Consider the following 17,201-nt stretch of genomic DNA (forward strand, 5'->3'; position numbering starts at 1 on the left):
ATTCGGATCGCAGGGGTGGTTTAAGGGCTTGGTGGTGGTTGTCGTTGAGGGTAGTGGTTAGAGGGGATGGAGTCGAGCCTGATGGCAGTGGTTTAGGCGGCTGACGGTGTTCGTGGTGGTGGCAGTAGCGGTATTGATAGAGGGGCTGCGATTTGGGGTCGGGTTAGAAGCGGCAAGGGTAGGACGTTGGAGTGGCGCCACCGTGGACTCGGGAGAGGTCGAGCCGGTGGTGCCACGTGTGTCAGGGTCGCGGGACGACAGTCGTGGTGGTGGTGGTGGTTCGGTGAGGCGTCAGTGGTGAAGCAGGGTGGTTGTTGCGAGTTATTAGGGCCTGCAGGAGGTGGTTGACGCGGCTAGGCTGTGAACCAGGCCAGTTAATGGCTATGGTTCGACTCGCCGACCTGAGTCGACCCTGTTGGTGGTGGTCGACGACGGCCAGGCCTGACCTGGTGTCATGGCCTGGTGGTTGTCGACGTTAGGGAGTGGCGCGTGAGGCGAGTGTGAGGTCGGGAATGAAGCGCGACCGTGTCTTGTGTCGGGTTTGTTGCGTGAAATCGTTGCGATTTTATTTGAGACGGTGTTGAGTCGGGTTTGCGTAATTTCACGGAAATTACTAATATTATTATTATTATTAATTTTATTAATCTTATTTAATTGTTAATTTTATAATTATTATTAAGTTGTGTCGGGTTTGAGTACGAATTGTGAGTCGGGAATTATTTTAGGAAACTTCCATTTCGGAGAGGTTTCCATAAATAGTAACCTTCTATTTTGGGAAGTATTGCTATTTTAGGAAACATCTATTTTGGGAGATTTCTATATTTAGTAACCTTGCTATTTTTGGGAACGGGAATAGTTGCAAGTAAATTAATTATTGTACGTATATGTTTAGGTGACGAGTTTCGAGTGGAGTACCTTTAAAGCATCTGCTTATCTGTCTGCTGCTACCTTTGAGGTAGGGAAATATACTTGACTTATCAGCGCTGTTGTTAAATTGTGTTGACTTGTTGTGTTTCATATGACCGAGCTGTGAACGTTGACTTGTTTCGTGGTTGTTGATTTATGTTATGATTCATATACTGGAATGTGGTTGACTGAATTGATCGTGTCGAGTATGTTATCACAACATTTGGTAGCTGGCATGATTTCATTCATTGATATACATATTGTGTTGCATTGATTACTGTTGAGCATTTCATATGCATTTGAGTTGGAAGATGGTGTGGTAGTGACGATGTTGAGATACGATGTGATGTTGTGATAAGGCCCAGGCCGGTTCTACAGGACTTGCCCTGGTGTCCTCAGCTGTTGAGCTGGTATATCGACGACGGTCGATTGTTGTGCCTGCCGGGGATCGGTATGGCCGGGCGTTCCGGGTTATGAGATATGAGTTGAGATGGATATGGAGGTGACGGAGGAGCATGCATATCATATTTTGGTGTTTCATTGTATTCCCTACTCAACCTCGTGGTTGACCCTGTGTATTCGTGAACACCTGTGATGATCCAAATATTGGTGAGCAGACTTGACAGGTTTATGAGATAGGATGGGAGCTTGATGGGCGTGAGACACTGGATCAGAAGACTTAGTAGCTAGATCATTATTTAGAAGACTTTCGCTTATATTTATGTTAGTTCTTTGTAATTTGATGTAAAAGAGGTTTTGTAATAATTAAGTTAAAGTAATTATATAATTTGCCTTGGAGTTTAATTTGTTATTCACTACCTCGGGAAACCGAGATGGTAACAGTCTGGTTTATTAGGGAATGTGTTGCTAAAGGCTCCTTCATAAATCGGGGTGTTACAAAGTGGTATCAGAGAGAACGATCCTCAGGCCTAAACCAATGAACCCAATGAACATAGGATGTGTCTAAATAAAATGAACCCCTGGGTAGGAACTGTTAGGAGCTCACAGTGCGGTTAAGAAGACGCCCTTAATACGTGCTCTCTTGCCCTCTCAGTTTTGAACCAGGTAACCCGAGAGAAATTGAGTGAATGAGGTAGTTAGAAGGAAAACCTTGGATATAATCGAGTGGATGTACACCTTGAGACCCGTATATTCTAACCATGCTGCAGGACAACGTTACGGTAAGTATTTTGTATGAATGATGGCGTGATCATGTGATGTTGTGGAGATGAGAAATAAAATTTTCGTATTCAGGTTGATAATCAATGAAGTGTTGGATTGTGGTAATCGCGAGCGTGAAAATAATTGCGAATTGATGATATTTATCTGGATGGATGTTGAATGATGTGTTGATAGTACTATTATGTCTAGTGATATGCGGTTATGTGATCCCGAAGCCATGCTAGTATAGTATTGTGATAGTAATGAGAAACACTATTGAATTGCATGTTTCTAGTCATAGCAATCGTGATTTAGATGTAAGGAGTAGATCGAGATGCGAAGGGATTCTATGGGGTAGATGTTACGAAGGTACACAGTGTGAGATTTAAGTTAGGATGGGTTAGTATCGATAGTGTGGTTGTAAGAGCTTGGAACATAGTAAATGAATGACCTAGTCTTTGAAACACGTTTTGTTTGATTTTACTCTCTAATTGATCTTACCGCCATTCGTTTTCTCATTTATCGCCTATGGATGAAAATTTTATGGGAGGTAGCCTGGTGAGTTAGCTTTCATTTGGCGTTGGTTTCATGTTCATAGGATATACGGTTAGGAGTAATAAACATTTTAGTGGTCTATGGTCAGAAAGTTCCTGTACAATTATGTTTCGACCAACAATTTTGTAAAATTTCTCATTTAATTTGTACTCATGATTATTGCATAATTCCAATTGGAGTGATTAGAATACTCGCACGTGTTTTCAGATTGATAAGCCACGAAAATTCTTGATACTTCAATATTAAAAGGTAAGTTTTGCAAACTGACCCAAGTTTCGGACCAATTGTTGTTACATGCTGTTTGGACCAACGGAGTTTTAAAATGCTTTAAAAATTGAATTCTTGAGCTTTGGACCTCATTCTTTTTCTCACGTATTATTAACTCTCTGTATGTTATAAAAAGTAATATAACTCAAGTTTTCGTTGAACGGTTATTTATTCGTGATTTTTGGAAGTTACAACGTGAATCATAACTTTTAAAATGTGAATTCTATGTTGAGTTTTCATACAGTTGTTTGATTATTTCATGAGCCTTATTAATGTGAAATTATAATGTCCTTATATGATGATAGTAGCACGCATATTCATTGGTTATGTATCTTAACAAGTGATAAAAAATTAAAGTTTAGTTTATAACATTGTTGGCATGATAGTATGTGTGAAATTGAATAGCTGAATATGATTCTTAATCAAAGGTGACATATTTTATACGAGTTCAGTTGTTTGCGTACCTTAGATGTTGTCATGTCGTAATGTCTCTTGTTGTTCATAATCTCTGTAATGGCTGGAATATGTACATAAATACCTATGTTGTCTTATCTTATAAAAGTTAGTGGCAGGTAAGCATTAAATCCAGATATTCTAATATATGTTTCTTGATTGTTACCATCGTTATTTTCTCTTGCATAGATAATATATGCTACGGATGTTGGTGGAAAGCTGGAATCGCACCTGCTAGTTGGATGTTGCCAGTTTATTGTTGTTTCCGCATGAATGTTTTATGATAATATTAATCATGTTTAAATGTTTACACACGCATGGTAGTCATGGTTTATGTTTAACTGTCCACACATGTAGTATGCCATCTGAGTTCTAATGTCTTTCATGTGAGTTTGTGTGCCCATAGTTATATTTATTACCTTCATCGCATTAAACTATTTCAGTTGAACCTAAACCTATGACATAATAAACAGTGTTGTTATTCCTTATTGGATATGTTCGTTATTATATTGTCATAAAATGCTAAAGTGATTCTTGCAATTGTATGGGCGTGATATAAAGGAAACTGTTTGATGTAGCACGACATTTGACATATCTATATTCTCGAGTTGTTGCTATCAATTATATTCTAATGAAGATTGTTTATGATAACTATGTTGGCAATTATAATGGGATAACCCTTTGATGATTCACATGATATGCGTTGGTTTAAATGATAGTCGTTATAGTTACGTTTAATTGAGCCTACGAGTTGCCTAATTATTCAAATCGTGTAAATCAGAGAAGTTGTTCAAGTTGCTAATCTTTTATCATAGATAATGTTCTACAAAGTATATGATGGCAAATGTATATGTTTAAGCTATTTATGCGATATCTTTTGTTTTGCTGAAAATGAGTTATACTAAGTTGCTGGACACAATTGAATGATATGGTTGCTAAAATGTTAAACACATGTGTGATATGGAAGTAATGTTGTTGTTGTCATGGATCATATGTTGTTACTTTTATTGGGAAATATGTTTTCACAATTTTGATAATTTAAAATATGAATTATGAGTATGTTGTTGATTGTTTAAATTCATCGGCCTAATTCGTGACCTAAACCAGTGAGTGAGTAAATGGTTGTATGGACATGTCAATAAGATCCTGTGATTGTGATGGATAGTAGTGGTAGATCTATTTTCTGTGATATGTTTACAAATGTGAGAAGTTTCTTAAATTGTTTTGTTATTTTTACTCTCGCTCGTTCATGGTCTATAATTGATCATCAAATTTGCTTAATTACATACATGTCCATTGCCCTCGTGCCTACTCTATCCCAACACCAACTTTGATTATGAAGACCATTAGTTAGTGAGCTATTTTTCGTCATATGCGAGGACGTGGTTGAGTTTTATTTTCTTTATCGAGGTAACACGATATTACCATCCCTAATACTTTTATTATTGTTCGGGGTTGTATGTGTATGTGTCATTATTTGTCATCGTTTTATGATATCAATTTATACATGGTAATTGTGAATTTCTGATGATTGTCATTATTTCGGTTTGCAATTATATAAGTACGTATTATATATCTTATTGTCAAGAGGGGGATTTTGGTGAGATGGGTTTGGGGAGATTTGAATGACATATATGATTGATTGAGCACATGGATTGGAAATCTATAAGTTTGTAAAGGAAACAATTAGATTTGGTAATGGTTTGCAGTAATGGCCTTTCGTTTGGTTGCTAGGAGATAATGGAAGTACTACGTATTAATTAAGATTGTGTTGTGCTATTGATTCTCATAATATGCACTACTACAAATCCAGGCAACTACAACGCCCCTTTAACAACGATTATTCATGAAAATCACAATAGACGTTGTAGAATGTATGGCGCGAATTTTACTAAAATCAATTACAACGGGTATGGTTATAAAAACCATTGTTATTAGTTTTAACAACGGGTCACACATGCACAACCGTTGTTAATAATTTGGCGCAAAATTGGCGCAAAGTTAGTGAAAAGTAATCACAACGGTTATTTTTGAAACCCGTTGTTAAAACTTATTTAACAACGGGTGTTTTTTACAACCGTTGTTAAAACATATTTCACAACGGTTGTTGTTTAATAACCGTTGTCAATACCTTCCATACTATAAACCACACAAACAGAAGTCTGCTGCAGCCACAAAACACAACCCTTAATACACAAACACAAACACAGCAGACAAACAAACACAAAACACACACTCTCTTTCTCTCTTTCTCTCTTTCTCTCTTTCTCATCGTCGCTTTATCTTCTCGTCGTCACTGTTGATTTCATCGTCTATTACGTTCTGTATTTATCAGGTAAATCTCGCCGTCACTGTTAGTTTCATCGTCATTATTTTCTTTTTCTATTTATTTCTTTTGCATGTATGTGTTTTTATCGACCATTATGTTATTTGTTTAAGTATTGTTCGCATAATTAGTTAGTAAAACAATGAAGAAGCAAGATGAAGAAGTAAGATAAACATAATTAATATATATATATATATATTTATAAATACATAAATTAAAAAAAAAAATACATATATAAAAATGCAATTCTTATATTTTCATAGAGGATCTTATTCTGCTCTATCGTATCCGTCCTCTCCTCCTTGGCTATTTGGAGGTTTCGTTCAGCAGTTGCTATATGCCTATATCGTCATATAGCTGCAACTGCTGCTGCTCCGTCAAGCCATCTTCTTTGGCGTGCTTCAGTGCGGATCGAGCATCCGCAAGGTAGCTCCTGAAACTTTCCTCAATATGGAGGAACCGGCGGATGAAGTTGTTGTTGTTCTCGATCATGGTAAGAGTCTTAAGGATGAAATCATTCATTTTGTTGGAGTTTTTGGAGTTTGTTTTGAAAGATTAAGTAGAGTTTGTTTTAGCAGTTAGGGTTTGGAGATGAATATATTGAGATAGTGGAAATGTTAGTTGAGATAATGCAATGTATTTATACTAAGCAATGTGTGGGTTGAGTTGCTTTTTAATTAATATATATGTTAGGAAGTTGTGCCATAATCATCATCATATCTCTCAATAATGTCTTTCAAATCTTATTACTAACCCTTCTCATTCCATATTATCCGTTCATATGTACAGTGATGTCAGTAATAATGCATGCATCGGAATTCTAACGGGCCGTAATTATGCATGCATCTAGTAATATTTAATTTAATTTTTTTTTATTTTTTAAGAACAAACAACAACGGTTATTTACAAACAACCCGTTGTCTTTAGTTATAACAACGGTTTTGTATATTAAAACCCGTTGTTATAACTTTCCCCCCAAAATTGAGTCACACTTTCCACAACGGGTTTTTATACTTAAAACCGTTGTTAATAGTTTTAACAACGGTTTCCTTAAGAAAACCAACCGTTGTTAAAACCTTCTACAACGGACGCTTTAACAATGTCCGCTTTTTTATACAACAACGGTTTTTGACCGTTGTTATAGCCTGTATTTGTAGTAGTGATGGAGCTTAAGTTATACTACGATATACCGTGTGGACTTTGGCCTTGAGTTGAGCCTTATTTTATTCGGATTTTCATATATTGATTTTTGGTTCGTATTGTATTTAAATTGTCTAATCTTTGACCTGACTCGTGGGTGAGTAGCTTAGAGTTTTACTCTAGGTGTTGAGCACAGTTCTTTGAACCTTTGACAATATCGATATTGAAATTGAGATGGAAATTGGTTACTAGTATTGAGTTATGAGTGTTGGGTCGTTGTGCCATATTGTGTTTTCGGTCCGGAGTGACCATGGTTATTGAGTTATTGATTTACTTGAGTTGAAATCGATATTGAGATGGAAGTATTGTTTCGCGGTTTAATCCCGCCAGTTCACTCACCCCTTGTCTTGGTCTTAGGTTTGACGATGAGAATACGATATCTGATTACATGGAATATTGAGATGGAAAGATGACGGTGTTCTCAGGTGGTTATTTAGGTGTTATACATTTGTGTTCTCCGGTAGTTATTAGTTGGGTTAAGTGAAGATGAGTTAAACTTCGGGACGAAGTTTATTTTTAGGAGGGTAGAATGTAACATTTCGTGTCTGTTATATTTAATTGATGTGTCAAAAGTGTGTGTTAACTGTGTTAGAAATGCGTGATGTCCGTATGTACGATATATAATACCCCTTTTGATGTTTGAGTACGGGAGCGAACTTCGGGACGAAGTTCATTTTAAGGGGGGAAGACTGTAATACCCCGTATTTTATATAATCGATTAAACGGATATTGTTATATATTAGTTATTATACATTTTATATTGGTTGCATCGTAATATCGTGAATGTTATTAAGTCGGGTTTATATCGTATATTTTGAGTCGGGTTACATCACATTTTGTCTTTTGGATCAAGAATCGTATCACCCATTTACCCATCTACTTTTACCCAATTACCATACCCGTTTAACCCATTTGCCTTACCCGGAACATGTAACCACCATTTACCCTAAACCTAATCTAAGAGCCGCTCACCCCCTCCCTCTCCCCTCTTTTCGACGCACACCAACACACACACACACGATCAGCAGGAGGCGAGTGAGCAGCGAGCGTGACGGTGTATCATAGAGTCAGCAGGAGTGGTTGTTGGTGGTTCGAGTCGTCGCTGGTGGTTGTACGAGCGGCCGTCGTAAGTAAGCACAACCCTTTCCCTTTTTCATTGGTTGTTTTAGTTCCGGTCGCAGGGGTGGTTTAAGGGCTTAGTGGTGGTTGTCGTTGAGGGTAGTGGTTAGAGGGGACGGAGTCGAGCCTGATGGCGGTGGTTTAGGCGGCTGACGGTGTTCGTGGTGGTGGCAGTAGCGGTATTGATAGAGGGGCTGCGATTTGGGGTCGGGTTAGAAGCGGCAAGGGTAGGACGTTGGGGTGGCGCCACCGTGGACTCGGGAGAGGTCGAGCCGGTGGTGCCACGTGTGTCAGGGTCGCGGGACGACAGTCATGGTGGTGGTGGTGGTTCGGTGAGGCGTCAATGGTGAAGCAGGGTGGTTGTTGCGAGTTATTAGGGCCTGCAGGAGGTGGTTGACGCGGCTAGGCTGTGAACCAGGCCAGTTAATGGCTATGGTTTGACTCGCCGACCTGAGTCGACCCTGTTGGTGGTGGTCGACGACGGCCAGGCCTGACCTGGTGTCATGGCCTGGTGGTTGTCGACGTTAGGGAGTGGCGCGTGAGGCGAGTGTGAGGTCGGGAATGGAGCGCGTGCGTGTCTTGTGTCGGGTTTGTTGCGTGAATTCGTTGCGATTTGCTTTGAGACGGTGTTGAGTCGGGTTTGCGTAATTTCATGGAAATTACTAATATTATTATTATTATTATTATTAATTTTATTAATCTTATTTAATTGTTAATTTTATAATTATTATTAAGTTGTGTCGGGTTTGAGTACGAATTGTGAGTCGGGAATTATTTTAGGAAACTTCCATTTCGGAGAGGTTTCCATAAATAGTAACCTTCTATTTTGGGAAGTATTGCTATTTTAGGAAACATCTATTTTGGGAGATTTCTATATTTAGTAACCTTGCTATTTTTGGGAACGGGAATAGTTGCAAGTAAATTAATTATTGTACGTATATGTTTTGGTGACGAGTTTCGAGTGGAGTACCTTTAAAGCATCTGCTTATCTGTCTGCTGCTACCTTTGAGGTAGGGAAATACACTTGACTTATCAGCGCTGTTGTTAAATTGTGTTGACTTGTTGTGTTTCATATGACCGAGCTGTGAACGTTGACTTGTTTCGTGGTTGTTGATTTATGTTATGATTCATATACTGGAATGTGGTTAACTGAATTGATCGTGTCGAGTATGTTATCACAACATTTGGTAGCTGGCATGATTTCATTCATTGATATACATATTGTGTTGCATTGATTACTGTTGAGCATTTCATATGCATTGGAGTTGGAAGATGGTGTGGTAGTGACAATGTTGAGATACGATGTTATGTTGTGATAAGGCCCAGGCTGGTTCTACAGGACTTGCCCTGGTGTCCTCAGCTGTTGAGCTGGTATATCGACGACCGTCGATTGTTGTGCCTGTCGGGGATCGGTATGGCCGGGCGTTCCAGGTTATGAGATATGAGTTGAGATGGAGATGGAGGTGACGGAGGAGCATGCATATCATATTTTGTTGTTTCATTGTATTCCCTACTCAACCTCGTGGTTGACCCTGTGTATTCGTGAACACCTGTGATGATCCAAATATTGGTGAGCAGACTTGACAGGTTTATGAGATAGGATGGGAGCTTGATGGGCGTGAGACACTGGATCAGAAGACTTAGTAGCTAGATCATTATTTAGAAGATTTTCGCTTTTATTTATGTTAGTTCTTTGTAATTTGATGTAAAAGAAGTTTTGTAATAATTAACTTAAAGTAATTATATAATTTGCCTTGGAGTTTAATTTGTTATTCACTACCTCGGAAAACCGAGATGGTAACAGTCCGGTTTATTAGGGAATGTCTTGCTAAAGGCTCCTTCATAAATCGGGGTGTTACACTCCCGGATTGGCCGGGGCAGTCAGATTTGCGTTCTCAACTGTACTTATACGTTCTTAAGCATGTTGGTCGCTTTCGCGAGTATCAACTGCATTTGTAGTGACTGCCCGGCTTTGGCCGTGGCGTCTACTTTGGTACGACTACGGAGGGGACAAGCATTTCGATGGAAAACTTGGATCACTCTTCATAAGATATAATCACGCGTTGGGGTGCCCACAACGGTCTCGGACACCTCCGCCGCTATACGAAATACTTCCTAAGGTTGTCGGTGTTCCAGTGGCTCATCAGAGGCACACCCTCCATGTCTGTCAGCCGGTATGTCCCCGGCCTCATTTCTTCAACCACCCTGTAGGGCCCTTCCCAGTTGGCCGTCATTTTACCATGGATGTTTCCTTTATTTGTTGCGGCCGACTTTCTCAGGACTAGATCTCCTACTCTTAAGTCCCTTTTATGGACCCTATGGTTGTATGCTCTTCTCATTCGGTTTTGATACACTGCCAAGTTGAGCCGTGCCATGTCTCGACTTTCTTCGACCAGGTCTAGGGAGGCTCTCAGGCCTTCCTCATTTTCGACTGGGTCAAAGGTTTGCGTTCTGAATGTTGGCACCGCTGCTTCAATTGGCAGGACGACCTCAGACCCATAGACTAGGTGGAATGGACTGTACCCTGTTGCTTCTTTCTCCGTGGTTCGAAGGGACCACAGGACGCCGGGTAGTTCATCAGCCCATCCTCCCTTTAGATCTTCAACCTTCTTCTTCAACCCGTTCAGTATTGTTTTATTAGCTGCCTCCGCCTGCCCGTTGCTCGAGGGTGGCGACGGAGGAGTATGCAAATTTGATACCGAGCTCTTCCAACCAATTCATCACCATGTCGCTCCAAAACTCTCGGCCGTGGTCAAATACAATGACTTGGGGTAACCCAAAACGAGTTATGATGTTCTCCCAAATCACCTTTCTTACGGCCGCCGTGGTCTTGGCAGGTACCGTGACAGCCTCGACCCATTTGGTGAAGTAGTCAACGGCGACAATCAGGTACTTCCTTCCTCCGGAGGCCGTCGGAAATGGTCCTAATAAATCCATCCCCCATTGTGCAAATGGTAGGGGACTAAGTACTGGTTGCAGGTCTCGGGAAGGTGCATGTATTATCGGAGCATGCATCTGACAATTCTTGCACTTCTTGGTTTTGGCCCTGGAATCTTTCAAAGATGGTAGGCCGTATAGCCGCTCGGAGAGCTTTGTGGGCTAGCGTTCTCGCCCCCATATGATGTCCGCAGATGCCTTCGTGAATCTCTGTCAGTATGAGCTCCGCGTCGGCTGGGCCGACACATTTCAAGAGTGGTCTTATTACGGACCTTCTGTACAACTCTCCTTCGAACACTAAGTACCTTGCAGCGATCCTTCTTATCTTCTGAGACAGACTGCGGTCCTCCGGCAACTCTTTTGTAAGCTTGTATTTCATTATCGGAGTCATACACGTCGTCTCGGCTTCGATGTCGCCCACCATGCCGACGGTCTCAGTGATGCTTTTAGCATTTCTGATATTCACCAGCACGGTTCGACCGACATTCTTGATGCTTGAACTGGCAAGTTTTGAGAGAGCGTTGGCTCGGTTGTTCTCAGACCTGGGGATGCACTGTATTTGGAAAGATTTCAATTTTGAGGTGTCAGCTTTTACCCTTTCCAGGTACCTTACCATCCCATCGTCTCGAGTCTCATACTCTCCTCTGATTTGGTTAGTCACTAATAGTGAGTCTGTTTTCAACACAATGTGCTCCGCCCCGACAGCTCTAACTAACTCGACTCCAGTTATCACCGCCTCATATTCGGATTCGTTATTTGAGGCCGAGAAGGTAAATTTCAAGGCGTACTCAAACTCGTCTCCGTTAGGGCTGGTGATAAGGATGCCGGCTCCTGAGCTGTTTGCCGTGGAGGACCCGTCGGTGTACACTTCCCACACGCCGGGATGTGATTCTTCTTGATATGTGCACTCGGCCAGGAAGTCTGCAAGCGCCTGCCCCTTTATCGAAGGCCTCGGCTTGTACTGAATGCCAAAGCCGGAGAGCTCCACTACCCAGTTGATAAGTCTGCCGGATTGTTCGAATTTTTCTAATGTTTTCTCCAATGGCTGGTCGGTTAAGACCGTCACGGGATGTGCGTCGAAGTAGGGTTTCAACTTTCTTGCGGCAACGACGACGGCGAGGGCTGCCTTTTCGATTAGTGGGTAATTTCTTTCGGCGGCCAGCAGTGTATGGCTGATAAAGTAAATTGGGTATTGCTGCTTGTTTTCTTCCCTGACGATTACGGCACTGACCGTGGCCGAGGTAACTGCTAAGTATAGATATAGCGTCTCCCCCAGCGTCGGCCTGGACAGGGTCAGTAGTGTCAGAAGGTGGGCTTTCAGTTGCCTGAAAACCGTGCTCTGTTCCTCCCCCCAGCTAAAGTTTTTATTCCCTTTCATCACTTTAAAGAACGGAGTGCTCTTGTCGGCCGACCGAGAGATGAAGCGGGCGAGAGCCGCCATCCTTCCGGTCAGCATCATAACCTCTTTTCGATTTCTCGGCTCCGGTAGGTCTAGTATTGCTTGGACTTTCTCTGGATTGGCATCAATTCTCCTAGCGCTGACAAGCACGCCGAGGAACTTGCCGGCCCGGACACCGAAGTTGCATTTCTTTGGGTTATGCTTCATCTTATATTTCCTTAGTGAAAAAAATGTCTCGCTCAAATCGGCCAAGTGCTCGCTGTCAGACTTGCTTTTTACAATAGCATTGTCGACGTAAGCCTCGATGTTTCGCCCTTTTTTATTTTGGAACACTTTGTCCACCAACCTAGTGTAAGTTGCGCCAGCGTTCTTCAAACCGAACGGCATCATTTTATACATGAATGTGCCGTGTCTGGTGATGAATGCGCACTTAGGCATGTCTTCCTCGGCCATGAATACCTGATGATACCCTGGAAGGGCTTCAAGCAGCTTAGCATAATGTAGCCTGCCGTGGCGTCAATTAAACTATCTATTCGAGGCAAGGGATAGCAATCTTTAGGGCACGCTTTATTAAGATTGGTAAAATCAACACACATCCTCCACGCCCCTGACGATTTCCTCACCATTACAACATTTGCTAGCCACTCAGGGTAAGTACAAGGTATGATAAAGCCCGCCGCTAATAATTTGTCTGTTTCGGCTTTGATGGCCTCATCCTTCTTGGCCGAGTAGTTCCTCATCTTCTGCTTGACCGGGCGAGCGGTGGAGAGTACGTTCAGCTTGTGAACGATCACCTCCCGGCTCACACCTAGCATCTCGGCAGCTGAGTATGCGAAGACATCTTTATTCTTCCTCAGCAGGTCTAGGAGATCAGCTCTGAATTTTGGCTCCAGGTCGACACCGACAGTTACGGTGCGCTCTGGGTCAATTTCCACTTCCTCGGTCTCGGCTCCTTCGACCATGCCGATGTTAGTGTTCATCGGATCGCCCTCCTGCTGCAAGGATGGGCTCTTCCCTTTCTCCGACTTTTTCGCCACTTTGAGGGATTGCATGTTGCACCCCCTGGCAGACACTTGGATGTTGACTATTTCATCTCTCTCGTCCTTTGAGACGAGCTTTTGTGCTTCCCCCCGGTCCAAGACGTACATCAATGTCAGGGCCCGGATGGACATCACTGCATCGGCCTCGCTCAAAGTGACTCGGCCTATGAGAACATTGTAGGCAGACGAACCATCAATAACCACGAATTCAGATAAAACATTTTTAGCCGCGTCCGCTTGGCCGAACATCACCGGCATCTGAATGACCCCGGGGTACCAGGCCGGCCCCGCAGAAGTCAGTATAGCGGGTTAGTGCGGGGGCTCGGTCTCCAATCTTCGATCCGAGATTAAGAAAGCACTCCCTGAACATGATGTTCGTGTAGGCGCCTGTGTCAATCAGGCACCTTTTGACCAAGTGGTTGGCTATATCCAGGTGGACTACGAGCGGGTCGCTGTGCGGGGCAACGACTCCTTCGTAGTCCTTCTTTCCGATGGTTATATCGGGGATGGTGGAAGCGGGGATCGCTGTTTTGGGCACAAAGTTGATGGCTTGGTATAACTCATTTAGGTGTCGTTTGTGCCCATTAGCTGACCCACCGTTCTCATTTCCCCCAATGACAATCTGGATCACTCCCATCCGTTGGAATACTGATTTTCTATTCGCCTCATCGGCGCTCGTTCCTGGGCCTCCAGCTACATACTTGCTGAGGCTCCCCTTTCGGATCAGCTCTTCGATGGTGTTCCTTAGGTGCCGACAGTTGTCAGTTTTATGGCCGGTGTGGCCGTGGTATTCACAAAACTGGCTTGCGTCACCTTCCCCCCTCGCCTTGGGGGACCTTGCCCACTTATGTCCATCATTCTTGCTCAGGGTGAAGACCTCGGCTGGAGAGGCGACCAGGGGGGTGAGACTGTTGTACCGCTTCTGGTTGTACGGTCCCGAACTCCCCCTGGTGCCCGCCGAGTGCTGTTTCCAGTTAAATCTCTCAGGCCGTGACCTATTCCCGTCACGGCGTCCTTCATCTCCGTTGTCCCGGCGGCTTTTCCTCTCTGGGTGCCCAGCTTCACTGTGGCCTACCCAGGTTTTGTGATAGTCCTCCACCTTTATGGCTCGATCGGCCATCTTTCTAGCGGAGTCTAGGTTGAGGTCTTCGCACTTGATCAGCTCGTTTTTGAAATCGCCTTTCGGGAGGCCTTTCATCAGCGCGAAGGCCGCCAGTTCGGTGTTCAGATCACGGATCTGCTGAACCTTGGCGTCGAACCTTTTCACGTAGCTTCGGAGGGACTCGTCCTCCCCCTGTCGGATAGTTAGGAGGTCTGATGTTTCCACGGCCCTCCTCTTGTTGCAAGCATACTGGGCTATGAAATTGTCTCTCAGGTCGGCATAACAGTATACCGAACCATTAGGTAGCCCCTTGTACCAACTCTGAGCCATCCCATGTAGGGTCGTTGGGAAGACTCGGCACCACACCTCATCGGGCTGCTCCCAGACCGACATGTACGACTCGAAAGCCTCGACATGGTCGGTCGGGTCGCTATCCCCTTTGTATGATAAGGGCGGCAGCTTCAGCTTAGTCGGCACAGGGACTTCGAGGACATAGGCACTGAGGGGCTGTATGACCACGTGTTGAATGACACGCGGCGATCGGCTCCTCACAACCCTAGTCCGGCTTCGCTCCCTGTGGCGGGAAGGACTTCTTGTCCGACTTTGGTGAGTCGGACTTCCTTCATTCCTTCGGGGCAGGCCTCGTTGTTGCCGCGGCGACGCTGTCCTCCCGCGAGTGGGGGAAGGACTCAGGTCTGCCACTGGCACCACGGGCTCTGCCGGCGTCCTAACATGCCCAGCTCCTTGTATCGCTCCGGTCAAGTTGTTCGGAGTCACTTTATGGGCCCTGGTCACCTGTGGGTGCGCTGCCGTCACCGTCGTCGTGACGGGGGTGATCGGCGTACTACCCATCAGGTCCAGGAATAGCTTTAGTTTGGCTGCATCGACCACATGTCCCATGACAGTGACTTGGCCGGTAGGCAACGGTGTTTCTGGCTCTTTCGGCATCCCATACGCCGGTTCAATGACTCGGCCGGTGGGGGACTGCTTGATCTCATAATTACGGAACGTGTCATCCTGGTAGAATGTCGTTCCTTCACTCATAACTTCTTGTTGCTTTGACATCTTCTTAGCTCGCTGAATGGTTTTTTTTTTTTTGGTAATGTAGTTGACTAGCTTTTAGTATCTTTTTCCCACAGACGGCGCCAATTGTTACGGGTGTAATTCCGAAGCAGAATTATGACCACTTGAGCTTGTAGAATGACGTCGTTGCTTGTCTCTTCCTTTCGCTCTCTCCTGTAAAGATGAACAAACTGAGGGCTCGGCTTGGTACCGAGCGTACTCACTCCGACGCTCAAGTCAGTAAACTTAGAGAGATAAGTTGTGTGTTAACTTGGCAAAGAATGTTGTAGAGAGATAAGGGAGTTTATACCAGACTTTCAGTTGTTTTTCGGATCCTTTTCTCAATGAGAGAAGTGGAGTATTTATAGACTTTCACCTTTTGTCACGTAGTGGCCAAGTGGCCAAGTGGCTAGCAGGTGGAAAGACTATGTTACCCTCGGCCGAGGGACCCATGACAGGCCGGTAGGCCTGGTTGACTCCATGCCGAGGGGACTGAATGTGAGTACGCGGAAATGCCTCTCGGCCGGCTAGTTGTTTAGCCGAGACCCAAGTGACAGGCCGACAGGCTGCGTCGGTTAGATGGTTTTTCCTTTGACTTGTTGTCTTTTGGCTTTGACCTTGGTCAAGATGTTGACTCGGTCAGCGGGTGCAGAATATGCCCTATCAGTTTTGTTAATTCATTTGCCATTTTTGTTGTTAGTTATTTCGTTAATTCATCATTTGCTAATCGTTATTCCGCCTATTTCATTATTTCGTTATTGTCATTATCATCATGTTTATTATATCATACGTTATTAGCTTAGTTTTTAATATGTGTGAGTAGTTAATTAGTTTAGGGAGTAGGAGAGCCATGCATAAGTAGTACTTGTAATTGTTGAAATAGGATGCTATAATATCGATTAAACGTTTCTATCACATGCTTGTATTGTATTGTTAGTCATTGTTTATTGATCATAATCCTAGATTAAATTTGTTAATTCGTTTCTAAAAGTCGAGAGGCATGAAATTGAATTAGACTAAACATGTTTTAGTAGACCGATCTAGTAATAGCGAGAGCTCGCTAGAACCCGTTCTATGGTTGACAATAAAGCCGAGAGGTGGTTGTCATTAGACCTACACAATTATCATTATTATTAAGATTTCCTAGTTTGACATGAGCAATTACATATTTACATGCGAGACCCGATTCCCCTAAGCTCTTTATTATTATTGATTTCTTTCATTATATTGTCATTGTTTTACTAAACAAACAAACACTAATGGTAACCGGCCTTGATAAAATTCGCTCTATGACAACTTGTTTAGCAACTCCCGTCTCCTTGTGTTCGACCCCTATTACTTTACTATATTCATTTGTTAGTCAAGTCTAGGGTATCTTTATTAGGTGTGCGTGTGATAGTCTATCGGTCATTTCTGTCAATGTAAACCTAGGGGAATTTCTTTTAGGGATTCAATGTGGTTGTCAAAGGTGCACTTAAACAAGTGCATGCACTCTAAATTGTAAGGTGGTAGAAAAACATTGTATTGTAAATTTTGCTATATTAATGGAATACTTACATTTTAACCAAAAATAGAAAAAATTTGAAACGTTTTCCCTCTAAAATTCCCTCACCTAAATATGGTAACAAATGAGATTAAATTTTCTTTAACTAAACTTTTATCCTTTTATTAACA

This window comes from Silene latifolia, chromosome 10, assembly GCF_048544455.1.
Source record: "Silene latifolia isolate original U9 population chromosome 10, ASM4854445v1, whole genome shotgun sequence".
NCBI lineage: Eukaryota > Viridiplantae > Streptophyta > Magnoliopsida > Caryophyllales > Caryophyllaceae > Silene > Silene latifolia.